The 12,787-nt window shown below is 53.5% G+C and overlaps 1 protein-coding gene across 3 annotated transcripts in view; it reads right to left on the bottom strand.

Moving 5' to 3' along the window:
* Positions 1-4,861: 4,861 nt before the first annotated feature.
* Positions 4,862-12,787, bottom strand: part of RBM19 (RNA binding motif protein 19) — a 93,319-nt gene continuing 85,393 nt past the window's right edge. For all 3 annotated transcript variants that reach the window (XM_067306996.1, XM_067306997.1, XM_067306998.1), the window contains exon 25: positions 4,862-5,264. The gene's annotated coding sequence lies outside the window, so the exon portion shown is untranslated. The remainder of the gene's footprint in view (positions 5,265-12,787) is intronic.

Genomic DNA, 12,787 nt, shown 5'->3' with positions numbered 1-12,787 from the left:
CGGCTCGGCTGCAAACGTGCAGTAAAAGCAGGTCTTAATAGCTTTGCTATTGTTTGACATTTGGGTTTTACTCGCTGTAGAAAGCGGCACTAATTACTTCTTACTTACGCAGGAGTTGCAGTGCAACCGGAGCGCGGGGTTTTATGGAGTGCTACGGGCTGTAATTGCTCCGTGAGAACCATGCCATTTCCAGGCCTGAAAAAGTCACAGGAAGATCCCCGCGGAGCCCGCCCAGGGGCCCAGGTCGGCTCTGCAGCCGGCCCGACGGACGCGGGGCCGAGGCCCGCCTGGAGAGCATCGCCCGAGGCGGACACGGAGCCGCCTGAGCCAAAGCGCTGACACGGAGCCGTGGGGAGGCCAAGGGCGGGAGCGTGTCGGAAGGAGTTTGGACAAATTCAGGGAGGAGAGTCCACCATGGGCTATTAAACTCGATGCTCTGGAAGCACCTTGACCCAGAGAGTCCCCTAAACCATTTGCCAGCAGCTGGAAGGCCTTCCAGCTATACATCCCTGATGTATAGCTATACGCCACCCCGATACCCATAGGTATAGGGATCCCTAGCCCCATACCCCATCCCTACAGATGTGTACTGTACATCTCCTCATGTCCTTGCTCTAAGTGTCTGCAGATGTCCGTTGGCAGACACGGGGTATGGGGCTGGGGGACCTCGGGTCAGACCATCCTCGGGGTTTTTATGGTCAGAAGAAGAGGATGGCCCTTGGCCCTCAAGCACACTGCCTGGCAGAGCAGCAGCTGACGCCCTTTACAGCTGGCAGCTGCTCTCCGAGGGGAGACGCTGCCCCGAAGGGCAGGTGCGGATGCGGCCACACGTCCCCGCCGCCCTGGACGAGCTACCTGAGCACAGGCAATCCGGCTGGATCAGCCAGGACGGGCTTGGAAGCACATCTGGGCTTCTGCTCTAAGCCTGCGGGGCCAGCCTCCGTCAGCGCCCCCCCACCCATGGGGCGGGGCTTTGGGGGCGGGGCTTGCACTAGGGGCGGGGCTTGCACTAGGGGGTGGGGCTTGCACGGGGGGTGGGGCTTGCACAAGAGGGTTGCACTGGGGGGGGGGCAGGCAACACCTCCGTGCCATCCAGTCTCTGAATCCCTCTCTCCTCGGCGAGTTGCTGCTGACTCCCGTGGGGCGGCTTTTCCTCTCGTCACCACGTCTCCCTCCCTCCCTCCCTCCCGGCCTCACCTCCTCCTGCAGCGATGACAAGCGAGAACGCACAAGTCCTGCGGAAACGATCTCCCGGGCATAACTCTCTGCCCTCGCAGTGCCTGGACAAGCTGGGCTAATAACTGCAAAAAGGAAAAGATAGCGGGGGAAGAACCACTGCTCCAAAACAGAACAGTAAATGGGAGCAGAGATACCCTTCTTCCCCTGTCTGATGAGAAGGAGCCAGGGTGAGCTTGGAGACACAGGGACTTCCCAGTCCCATGTCCTTCAGGAAGCTGGTGATGAAGCAGAGGTGTGAACCCATGCCTCAATCTGGCTGTCTTGGGAAGCAGTGCAAGTGCCCGGCAGACGTTTGTTACAAGGTGATTCCTGGCCCCAAAGCAGAACGCATCGAGGAATCATACCCCAGTGCCTTCTCCACTCTTCTTCAGGGCTTTCAACAACCCTGCTCACGCCTGCCTGAGAGAGGACACCACAGATTTTGCACGGGAGACAGGAGCACTTCTCCCAGCTTGGCCAGCTCCATCCTGCACGACCAGAGGTGAGTCAGGGCTCCCACCTTCCCCCCTGCAAGCGGTCACCTCCTCTCTAGGGTGGCTCTGGAGTCTGGTGATGAGCCAAGAGGGATTGCTGGTGAAGCACAGATCTGGGAAGCAGTGGGAAGTCACACAGATACACTGAAAAAGAGAGGAAAGCTTTGAACAAATCCTAAAAAGATGTTCTAAAAGAAAACAGGGATGCACCAGCCCAACCAGTGCGACAACTGACTCAGTGTCACAGACTTCAACTTGTCATCGCTCAGTTAAAGAGCTGATCTTCGGTGCTGGCAGGCAAAGCCACAGGAGGCTGAACATCAGAAAGTATTGGGAAAAGAACAGAGAACAGAGCAGGTATAATCGTTATTCCACCGTGTAAACCAGCAGCGCGCCCACATGCAGAAGACAGTGCGCAGTTCTGGCCCCCATCTCGAACAGGGCCCAGGAAAGCTGGAAAAAGCATTGGGAACAGAAAGAACTGAATAGCCTTGGCGTGAGGGACTATAACATAGACCAGGACTTTTCAGCCCAGAAAAGAGACAGATGAGCAGAATGCGACAGAGTAAAATAACGAGCGGCCTGCAGGTGGTGAATAAGGGACAATTTCCTGCCAGCCCTCTACTACAAAAACGAGAAGGCGTCCAATGAACGAGCAGCGGCAGGTCCAAAGCAAAAGGTGCTGTTAAGCTGCGAAACTCCTCGCTGCAGGGTGTTCGCTGACGCCACAGGAGGTAAGAACAACTCATGGGAGCAGCCTCTGTGGAAGACCATTAACCACCCTAATTTCAGCTTGGGAAAACCCTCGGAGCCAAGCTCACTGAAGGCTGCGGCGAGAGTACTGGAAGAGGGGTGTATTACACACACGTGCCCTAGGCTGCTGAGCTACAGACTCTGTACGAGCCAGTTTGATGGCTGGGCCCCAACGGCAGCTAATGCTGTAGCAATATTCATTCTTCACCTGTTCAATTCTGCGTATTTTCCATTCACTGTTCTCCCACATCTATTCCCCATCTACGCTGCACGCCTCGGGCTCCCTTCATTCAGCACAACCATGACGAGTTTCAGCTGAGAGAGCGCACAGTTAATTATCTCCACAAACAATTCAAGGGAAGCAAAGTATTCCCTGGACCTTGACCTGTTGCTTCAATGGGATTTCACATGCGAAGCTACTGAGATGGGGAAAAAAAGAAAGAGCATTAACTTGGAGAATTCATGTCCTTTACGGGTATCTTCTGGTGTGAAGCCTTGAATGGAGATCACTGAAAAGAAGGTGTCCTCATTCTGGAATCGGATTGTGGTGCTGGTGGGTTGTCTCCCACAGAAATCACAGTTAAAATTCCTCTGGACAACTGGATTTGCTAAAATCGTCAACACTTCAAATAAACAAACTTCTCCTTTGGTCTAAGCATTCCCCTTGCCAGTGGTGACACAACTCATGGACAGCACCTGGGTATGAAGTTTGGTCGATGCTGGAGGTCACCAGAGGTCTTTAAGAGCAGATAGAACTAGCACTGGCTTGGGGAGACTTGTTCCTCCCTTGGGTCCCTTCCAGTCACCCTTGTACGATTCTGGGTCCTTTGTGTCACAGGAAACACAGTGCAAAAGCATATGGTTTTGGCTTGTTTCTAGGTAAATTGAACTCTGGGTCTTAACCTCATGCTTTCAGCAGTTCACACTTCCCCATGACATCCATGCACTAATCTGGATTCCCTGTCTCAAACGTCATCATCCAGCTAGACTTCCTTCTTGGAGGATAGCTTCCTTTTGGGCTGCCTTTCATTTAGTAGTTTGAAAAGCCATTTACAGTGATGTACCCTTTACGGTTATGCAAACAAATTGCTAAATATTTTGTACCTTGCCTTTAAAACACGCCTCCCTTAAAGGAAGGCACTGCCCTCGATTAGTCACTGCCGAACACATGCACACCGCATCCTTCCCACGGCGCTCGGGCAGAACAGCTCACCTTCTCCAGATCATCCTCAGACAGCCCCAGGTTTGCATGCTTGATACAAGACACTGCAGAAGGTCCTAATTTTTCTCCCTACAAAATCTGGGCCCATCTCAACTCTGGTGCCTAATCGCTTTGGCCACTTTTGACAACTGAAGCCAGTAAATACTACCGGATTTGCCATCACCAGATGCCTGGGAGCACAGGTCCGGGGAAGGTGATAAATCAGACCAGGGTCAGGTACCTTCCAGGTGACACTGAAGCTGGAAAATCATTTCATAAAATGGGGATGATGCTGACATATAAAATTGTCCTTTTGGGGTAAGTAATTTGCAACAACCACTTGTGAGGTGCTTTGAGATCACTGCAGGAACTAGACAACTACGAGATGAAACGTTTCGATACAAGTGGCTTCTGGCAGCTGAAACAAAATCTTTGGTGCCTATCTTTCCAGCTCCTACGGGAAACGTCAGCCTAAATCACGGTGCCCGAAACCTTCCCCTCCAGACGTCACAGGCCCACAGGCATTGAAGGGCTCAGCCCCCACCAAAATCAGTGGCACTTCTGTGGCCTCGGGCTCAAACCAAGATCATGGGAGAAAACCAATCCAGACACGCAGCTTGGAGAGAGATAATCTTCCCAGGAGGTCTTACGCCATGCTCCCACAAACAAATCTAAAAACCGGGGATGCTGGGATCGTATCTAGTTCTTGGGGAAACAAAGCGGAAGGCTGAGCTCGCCATGGCGGCGGAGAGATAGCGAGGTTTTGCGGAGATTTTTTTTTAAAGGTATGCCGTTCTCAAAGAGAAAAAAAAAGGCCCAGTGTTTGCAGCCAACACGTGTAATCTGTTGCAGTCCTTGTCAGACAAAACAGTTTTGCCGTAAGACAGCGATTCCCAGAGGGGAAAGGGGCGAAGTGAAAATACTTTATCAGCTGCGTACATATGTAAAGCGGTACCCTGGTTGAAAAGCAAAGCCTCTTTCCCTTTGAAAGCACGGAAGGGAAAGACGGGAGGCAATTGCCTGAGAGCGTGGACAGAAATGACACAGGCACAAAGCGGAATGCAGGAAACCCGGGGCCTTGCTCCTATAATACGTTTATCTTCCTATCAGACTGAAACAACTACCTAGCTGTGGAGAATAGAAATTCAAACACAACTCTAAACAAACCTGAGATTCGACCGATTTTGGAAAACTCTTAAAATATATGTATGTCTTTTAATGTACACAAATTATTATTTAATTTAAACATTAAGAACAGATTCTGCTGGAGTCTCTGGGGGTCAGCAGGGGACCTTCCGTTAAATGTCCAAATTTCTGTGCCAACAGAGTTTTCTGAGATGAAGGAAGTCACGTTCCTGCCCAATATCTGCTCCTGATTTAAGAGGACTTCCTCAGGTACGAACCGTCCACAGACAAGGGCTCTTCCTCCTGCTCTGAATTCAAGGTCCGTTTGAAAGGCTATGAATACCAAGACCTGGACTTGAAGCATAAATCAGCCCTCTGGTCCACAGGACGGACGAACGGATTCAGATGGCAACAAGTGTGTTTACCGCAGAACAGCCAGCGGAGGTTTCTCCCTCTGTCCATCAGCAGGTGACCTGAGAAGAAGAAGGAAAAATTAACGACACGTAGCAGTTACCTGTCATCGCTGACGAGGCGGCGACCCCCAGCCGAACGCGCTGCCGTCAGGTTTGATCTCCCCAGGTCTGGCCGTGCTGTGACGGGGCCAGGCGAGGTCCGGGAGGGGGACGGGAATGGCCAGCCACATCTCCCGGCACGGCGAGCCCGGGGACGAGCGGCGAGACGCCAACGCGCGCTTCCCGCTGGCTGCGCATGCTGATGCACCGGGCCGAGTCCCGCGTGCAGGCACAGGGCGAGCAAACGGGATGGGGGGAGGAAGAGAAAAGGGAAAGGAGAGGAAGAGAAGAAGAAAGGGAACGAGGAGAGGAGGAGGGGGAGACAGAAAGAGCACGCGCGGGTGCCCATCTGGGCGATGCATCACATTGAAATTGTCCCGCATTAAAAATTCACCAGCCAGTGAATTTTCAAGGGATTTGTAGTAATTAGATGACAAAATGCTGGCAAATCTCAGGCTTGCCAAAGATGTTACTCAGGGGTCAAAGACTCGACACTTTTGGCTGGGTAATTTGTAAGTGTCAATCACACTCAGTCATCAGAGAGAAAGGAGAGATCTAACGGCTGAATTCTAACGAAGTCCAATGCTCTTGCCTTCAGCCGCCCTGTCTGCGCTCGCCCCCCGCCGCCCCCCTTTCATCTAATGCAAACGCAATCACTGCCGCTCGCGAGGGACTCGAGGCACCGCAGCTTAAACACAGCTGCTTTTTTTTCTTCTTCTTCTTCTGCCTTCCTTTTTAAAAACTTCCCAATTTCGATTTTTCGTCTCCAAATTTCTGGTGGGAGGAGCGCCTGCCCTGGTTTTCAGCCGCCTGCCGAAGCAGTTGCCCAGATCGCAGCGTGCCTGCGTTTCCATCCCGTTTCTCCTGCCGGGGGCAGGATTCATGATTCCAGATCCTTCGGCAGCGAGCCCTCCGCTGCCTTGCAGGCGCTGAGAAATGGGTGGTTTTAATCGCTTCTTTGGACATGTTCTTAAAATTGCTCTTGCACTGGAGTCTGTCTTCCCGTTTCCCAGGGCTTTCTTAGCCCAGTCGCACACGCTGGTCTGGATTCTGGCAAAATGAAATAAAGAGGTTCCTGCCTCCAACCTGCCCATCCCTGCCTCCCCGTTCGAGGCTACTGAGCCTTCAGCTCTGCCAGCACAACTGCCTGTGTCGTCTCCCTGGCTCGACTGTCAAAATAATCTGGGGCAATTCAGACACTAGTAGGATTTTGCCGAGCCAGGTCATTTTGTGGGAGCAGCCAAGGGAGCTGCTCTGCACCAGCAGAGCTGGTGGGGGCGCATCCAGTTTCGGGGTGAGCTGGTGGCGGTCGCTCTTTGGTCTCACCTGCGGCCAGAGCAGCACACCCGCCCGGAGCTCTGGGGAGCAAAGAAATTGTCGTATTTTCTCCTTCGCTGGCTTATAGATCAGACCACAAAATGCAAAATTAAGTTTTACCCGGAGTGTCATGGGAGATCCCTGCCCTGACCATCCCACAGGACCGTTCCCCTGGGGTGGCCCGCTGCCCTCGCTGGGGAAGTCTGCAGGGCAGGGGCCGTTCGGCTCGACACCCGGCGGCCCCCCAACGCACGGGCGCGCTGCGCGCTGCCTGAGCCGCGACACCGCCCGCAGCCAGCCCGGGAGACGCGTCAACCAACGCGCAGCGACCTGCACTCGCCAGCAGCTCCAGGCGCGCAGGAGGCGGCTTGCCAAGGCACGGGTCGTGCCAGCTCCGCGCTCCTTGCCCAAACGCAGGGCACCGTATCCCCCGGACGGCATCCCTCTGCGCACCCTGCCCCGTCGCACCCGGCGCCGACACAACCCGGGCTCAAACTCCGTCTCTCCCCTCCCTCCTCGCCCGCTAGCACGTTATCACAAGAGGCTCAGGCAGAGGGCAGAAGTCTGGGCTGCCGCAGACGGGGAGAGGAGGATGGGAGCTTGTCACGTTGAGCCTTGGAAAAGCTCCGACGAAGCGCCCGGGCCTCCGCTTCCCTCGAGCGTCTGGCGCTGCCCATCCGACAGTCCCCGCTGCAAACCCGTCCCCGGGCTGACGGCGCTGGCCCGGCTCTTCCGCCGCACCCGAGCGCCTGCCCGCTCCTCCGGCATGGCGCGACGGCGCACGTCCTCCGAATCACAGCCGCTAACTCGGTCTGCGTCTCAACGGACGGATCAAAAGTCTCCCTGCCTCACGAAAGACGGGGCGTTTTATTTTAGGTCACCAAACACCGGAGAGGCAGGTGCACAATTTCCTTCCCTTCTCTAGTGGCTTATAAGGATGTCCTCATTACATCCGCTAAATCCCATCCCCGTTTTTGGACCGTAAGGGAAGGTTTATGCCGTAGGAAAGGGATGGAGGGATGCAGGGAGGGCTCTGGCCACCAGCGCTGCAGTGCTTTAGCTGCTGGGGTGTCTAGCACATCAGTCATATCCCGGGGACAAACATTCTGCCTGCATGCCCCGAAATGACTTTCCAAAACACTTAAATAAGCCAAGTCACAGGAAAAAAAAAAAAGAAAAGAAAAAAAAAAGGCTCGTTCGCTCCATGCCTCCCAGTGTGCTAAATTTTCTAAGTGTCCTCAATCCAGAAGCATGGGGGGGGGGCGGGGTGCAAGGGCAGGAGGAAAATCGCCTTTGGAAAGAGTAGCTGCAGTTTATTTTGAATCCATTGCAATTCCTTGCTGTAGGACACTGGGACTGTAATATCGGGTAACTCAGCCAAGTGGCAGCGTGGTGCTCTCAAGCCATCGCGCTGCCCTATATAAGTGAGCTAAGGGGACCGTAAAAGTGGCTGTAGGTTTCTCTGCAATTTAAAAAGTCATTTAGCAGCTGCAAAACACTGCCTGACAACAGCCAGGCCTCCGAGGGGGGTCCTTTCTTTAACCAGTCGATGGCTGGATTTTCAGATTCTATTATACATGTTTAAATAGCATTAATTATGGATTGAGGCACCCAGAGATCTGCATAAGGGTTTTTTGATATATATTTTTTTCTTTGGGTGTCTTAACGCAGCAGTCTCTCTGCTTTCCTTCCTTTTTGGTGGTTTCTTTCATTTTCAGTGATGCCCCCTTCAGCCACCGGAGCTCATGAAACAACAGTGCCCTGTGCAGCGTTTTAGCCCTTTCCTATACAACACTGATACGTTTACAGCCTTACTTCTCCCTCCAAGAGCTGTTTTCCTCCCACCTGGATGGCAAAGGATACAGGGGTGACTGCACACACAGACACAGCAAGTGAAAAAAGCCACTTCTGGGCCTTCAGGCATCAGCTCGGACTCTGACCTCCAGGAGAGCGGACTCCTCTCCTGCCTCCTTGCTTTCTTTTCAAACATCGCAGACCATGGAAGAGCCTCAGGCTTTGAACGAGCAAGGCATTTTGGACAAAACTTTCCAAAGGCAGCAGCCTGACACAGAGTCCTATCACACAATCGGATTCACAGGTATTTCAGCTGCCTTTGGAAACGGACCTCGAGTTCATTTAGAAGCTTTTGAACATGTTATTTCTTGCACAATTACCTAAGGTGTGTCTGAACTGGAGCAGCGTTGCCGAGAGCCCGGCAGGACTAGGAGCACCCATGCATCGTCCCTGCCTCGGACGGGGCCGAGGACGACGGGATCAGTGGAGCCCCCCTGTGCCTTGGTAGCATCAATTCTGGGAGCTCACCTCCAATGCAGGCCAAGGCAAGCATGATCGCAGACCTTGGAGACAGCAAGAAGGGGGGAATAAACTGTCCTCTGAATCCACTGGGGTTCGGACGGGGCAGGCTCCAACAGCAGGGTGGGAGGGAAAGCCTGACGACGGGAAGGGAGCACAGCCTGCGTGACAGAGGCTTTTAAGACCACATTAGAGGAACATTTGTTGGGAACAAGCAGCTGATCTGCCGTAGGGAAGGACTAGGTGACCTCCTGAGCTCCCTTCCACTGCAGCTCCGTAAGGTGTAAGACGCTGGAGAGACGTTTCCCACATTCCCCATTAATATCACCAGCCACTCAACAGCGCCCGTGGGGCAACACTTCCTCCTAATTGGAGTCTGCTGCTGGCACATGAAGACTGATAACCCACCTCATTCCACCTGAATGGGGCTCCCAACATTATCTCGCTCCCTCCTACAGGTGAAAACTAACCACCAGACAAAGCAAAATCTAATTTTTAGTTGGATGAATATGAAAAAAATTATTTTCCCCCATGTAGCTTCTACTAACATATGCTAGAGACCTTCCTTCTACAGCCCAGGCATACGACGAGGCAGAAGTGCTGGTTAGACGCATGGGACGGGCAGCATGCGGGTCAGTTAGGGCCTGGGGCCCTCCCGTGATGAGGAGGACGAGAAACCACTGCCTGAGGGTTGGGACACAGGTTGGGGTCCCCCAGCTACTGCTCCCACCGCACAGACCTCCCTCGGCCTCCACTCGCCCAACGGCACGGCCCTGCCTGCAGAGGAACCATCATCCCCACTCTCCTTGCCTGCCTTCTCCCCGTCTTCATTCCCGATAACCCCACCAGGACAGCTACAACCCAACCCAACCACGCACAGCAATGAACCCAAAAGAGAGCTGATGCTAATAATGTGGCAAAAATTACGGACCGTGGCACCAAGAGATCTGCACCGGGTTGTGCTCCTATACGAGGCCAGAGTATTGGCTCCTGCTGGAAGACACCGGCTCTTGCAATCCTACAGAAGGGGAACTTGGTTGCCTGCCTTTCTCCAAATTCCTCCATTCCCTCACCGCTCCTAGGCCTTGCTGACAGGTTTTCATGCTATTTCACTGGCGTTTGGCACTGGTTTGCATATTTCATTGATTCAGGTCACATCGCGTACACATATGCCTCAGCCAACGTTTGTTGATATTCTCTCTGCCTCTCCTCCTAGCTCCAGTTTGGGGTGAAAGCCTCCCTTATTAGCCAATTTGGATACCCATTTACTGTGAATTACTGAGCCTGATTATTATTCATGAATGGATAAGTCTGAAATCTCAAGCCCTGCCATGCGATTTCTCTCCCTCTCAAACGCATATATTTAGGGAAAACAGGAGGCAGCATGTCTCAGTCACACGCAGCCACACTCCGGAGAAGGGGAGGCTGGAAAGTGGCTTCTCGCTATCCTCGTTTATTTTCCAGCGAGGGTACTCAGACCTGCCGCAACCAGTATCAGCGCGCGCTTAAGGTGGAACGTGATGGTGCCAGGCAAGACGTTAGTCGCGGTGTGACCCCGGGGTGAGGTGCAGATACGCCGTAACAGCAAGCAGAAGTTCACGTTCCCTAAGTCCCGAGCAAATCACCAGCCGGCATCGGAGAGCGCTGTCCTTGTGTGCAGTCGCAGCCTGAGGCGATTCGAGTTTGCTGCTGTCCCCTTCCGTTAAAGGGTCAAACTACCTTGAGTCACCTTGGCGTTGGTTTAAGCTAAGAGCATGCCTGAGGACAGCCAGGTACTACGGACCAGCTGATCCATGGTAATTGGTTACGCAGTGGTAACTTGTCTGTGTGTCTGATCCCTTAGACACAGTCAGAATATTTCAACGCCGGCTGCAGGAAATGTAAAGAAGGGAGTCGGTGGCCGGCGCAGGCAGCCCGGGCACGTGAGGCTGGCGGGGTGCGGGTATTAGCGGGCCACACCATCGCCTTCGCTAGTTCTCCGGCAGGGGAGAAGCAACCGGGGTGTGGAACTGCAAAGGGCACAGGGAAGGAGGAAGGAATACAATTATGAGCTGAAGAAGAGCAAGCCCCGGCTGCTAGTTAAAAAACAAGCTTGCAGCACACCTGCACACCCGGCAGGGACCTGGACCGCACGCAGCAGGGGTTTAGGTAACGCGCACGTTCCACAGCTGCTTCCACCTGTAGGTCTGTGTGATGTTTTACAAACAGGGAAACTGAGGCAGCGAGGGGAAGGTCTCGGCGTGAAAGCGTGCTAGTCAGGCAGCAGCATCCGCCTGAGCACCGCATCTTCTGATCCACGCTACCGCAGAGGAGCAGCAACCAAAGCACTAGCACGCCTGGTCTTTTAAAGCCCAAACCCTTACTGGATTTTTCCTGCCACGTCTTGCGCAGGAAGAGAACGTCAGGTATATACAGACACTGCACTTACTGCTTCTGTGAGCAGACAAGCAAAGCTAGTGGAGTTACAGGCGAGACGGGAACGGCTGCCAACACCAAAATGCAGGAAGAAAGGCTTGAGATAACACGGCTCCCACAAGGAGCCGGCAGCTGGCTGTAGCTTGGGCTGGAAAGCAGCAAGCACGATGCAGTAACGCAGGGAGATTTAAGCTCTTCTTGCATCCCTGGCAGTGGGCTGGCAAATGGCATCTACAGTGTCTGCTGCAAAGAGACACGCTTGGTTTCTTCTCTCAGGGCTTCCTAGAGCTCTCTTCTGCAAGCCCGGCAAACGCGTGGATAGAAAACTCTCCCTTTCGCAAAGGCAGGGCTGGACTAGAGAGAGGAGAACAGCTGAAATTTATGATTTATGCTCTGGCCAGCACCACTGCAATAGAGATGAGAAGAAGTCACCTGGATCTGGGCACAGCGATGGCAGGTGAACGACTCCGGCAGATCGCACAGCACTTTGTGAGCAGCGGCAATTCAAGCACGCAGCTCAGGAAAACAACGGCTCACAGCCCTGGACGCTGCCTGCCTGTCCGTGTGCGCACAGAGTCCCCCACCTCCTCCTGCGTGAGGCGCAGGACAGTTCGGAAAAACAACACAGATCGTGGTCAAGACTTTTCCAAAGGCGATGAGTCATTTTGAGTAATCAAATAGGGCACCTTAACACAGCCTGACCTGGAGGGAGCAGCGAGAACCGTCGCTCCTCTGAAATGCGCAGCCCTGAAAATGGAGGGACCTGCAGCACCTAGAAAAATCTGGGCACATTCAATATTCTCTCTCCGTTAACTTGGTTGCTGTCCCCTTAAGTAGATAACAGCCCACAGAGGCCTCTGGCAACAGGCAGCAATAAAGTAAAGCTAGTTTTACATTAAAATCCGTTAACCCTCTAATTCAGTAAAAAGGATGCATTTGAATAATATCCTAATCCAATTCCAAAGAAAGCCCTGAGAGGGGGATACGGCGGGTGCACAGGGAAGAGGAGCCGTCACAGCTACTGCTGCCGTCCGTCCTTCCAGGGTCTCCCCTTGCACGTAGCCATCGCGACACGGCAAAAATCCACCCGCTGGGGCGGCAGCTTTCAACGTGGGATCTGTGGACCCCACGGGGATCATGCACCACATCCCAGGGGTTGCAGGAATTAAGAGACAAGCAAGTTGCTTGTCAGCAGGGCTTTACTCGGCTGTGCAGGGACCCACGCCACCGGAAAGGCAGTGAGAAGGAATGTGAATCGCGAGAGTGAAAATCACCAATTTAAGTTCTCTGATGGACAGAACATGGACAATTAGGGATGCAGCTGTGCCTTGGTATGGCAGAGATGAAAACATTATGTCAGTGCTCCCCAGCTCAGATCAGCACAAAGCCACCCACTATTAACGTTCTCAGCTAATATTAACCGCTCTTAACTGCTCCCT

The sequence above is a fragment of the Apteryx mantelli genome, chromosome 17, assembly GCF_036417845.1.
Source record: "Apteryx mantelli isolate bAptMan1 chromosome 17, bAptMan1.hap1, whole genome shotgun sequence".
NCBI classification, from domain to species: Eukaryota; Metazoa; Chordata; class Aves; order Apterygiformes; family Apterygidae; genus Apteryx; species Apteryx mantelli.
The sequence above is the reverse complement of the archived record's forward strand: the minus strand, read 5'-3'. Positions and strand labels throughout refer to the sequence as shown.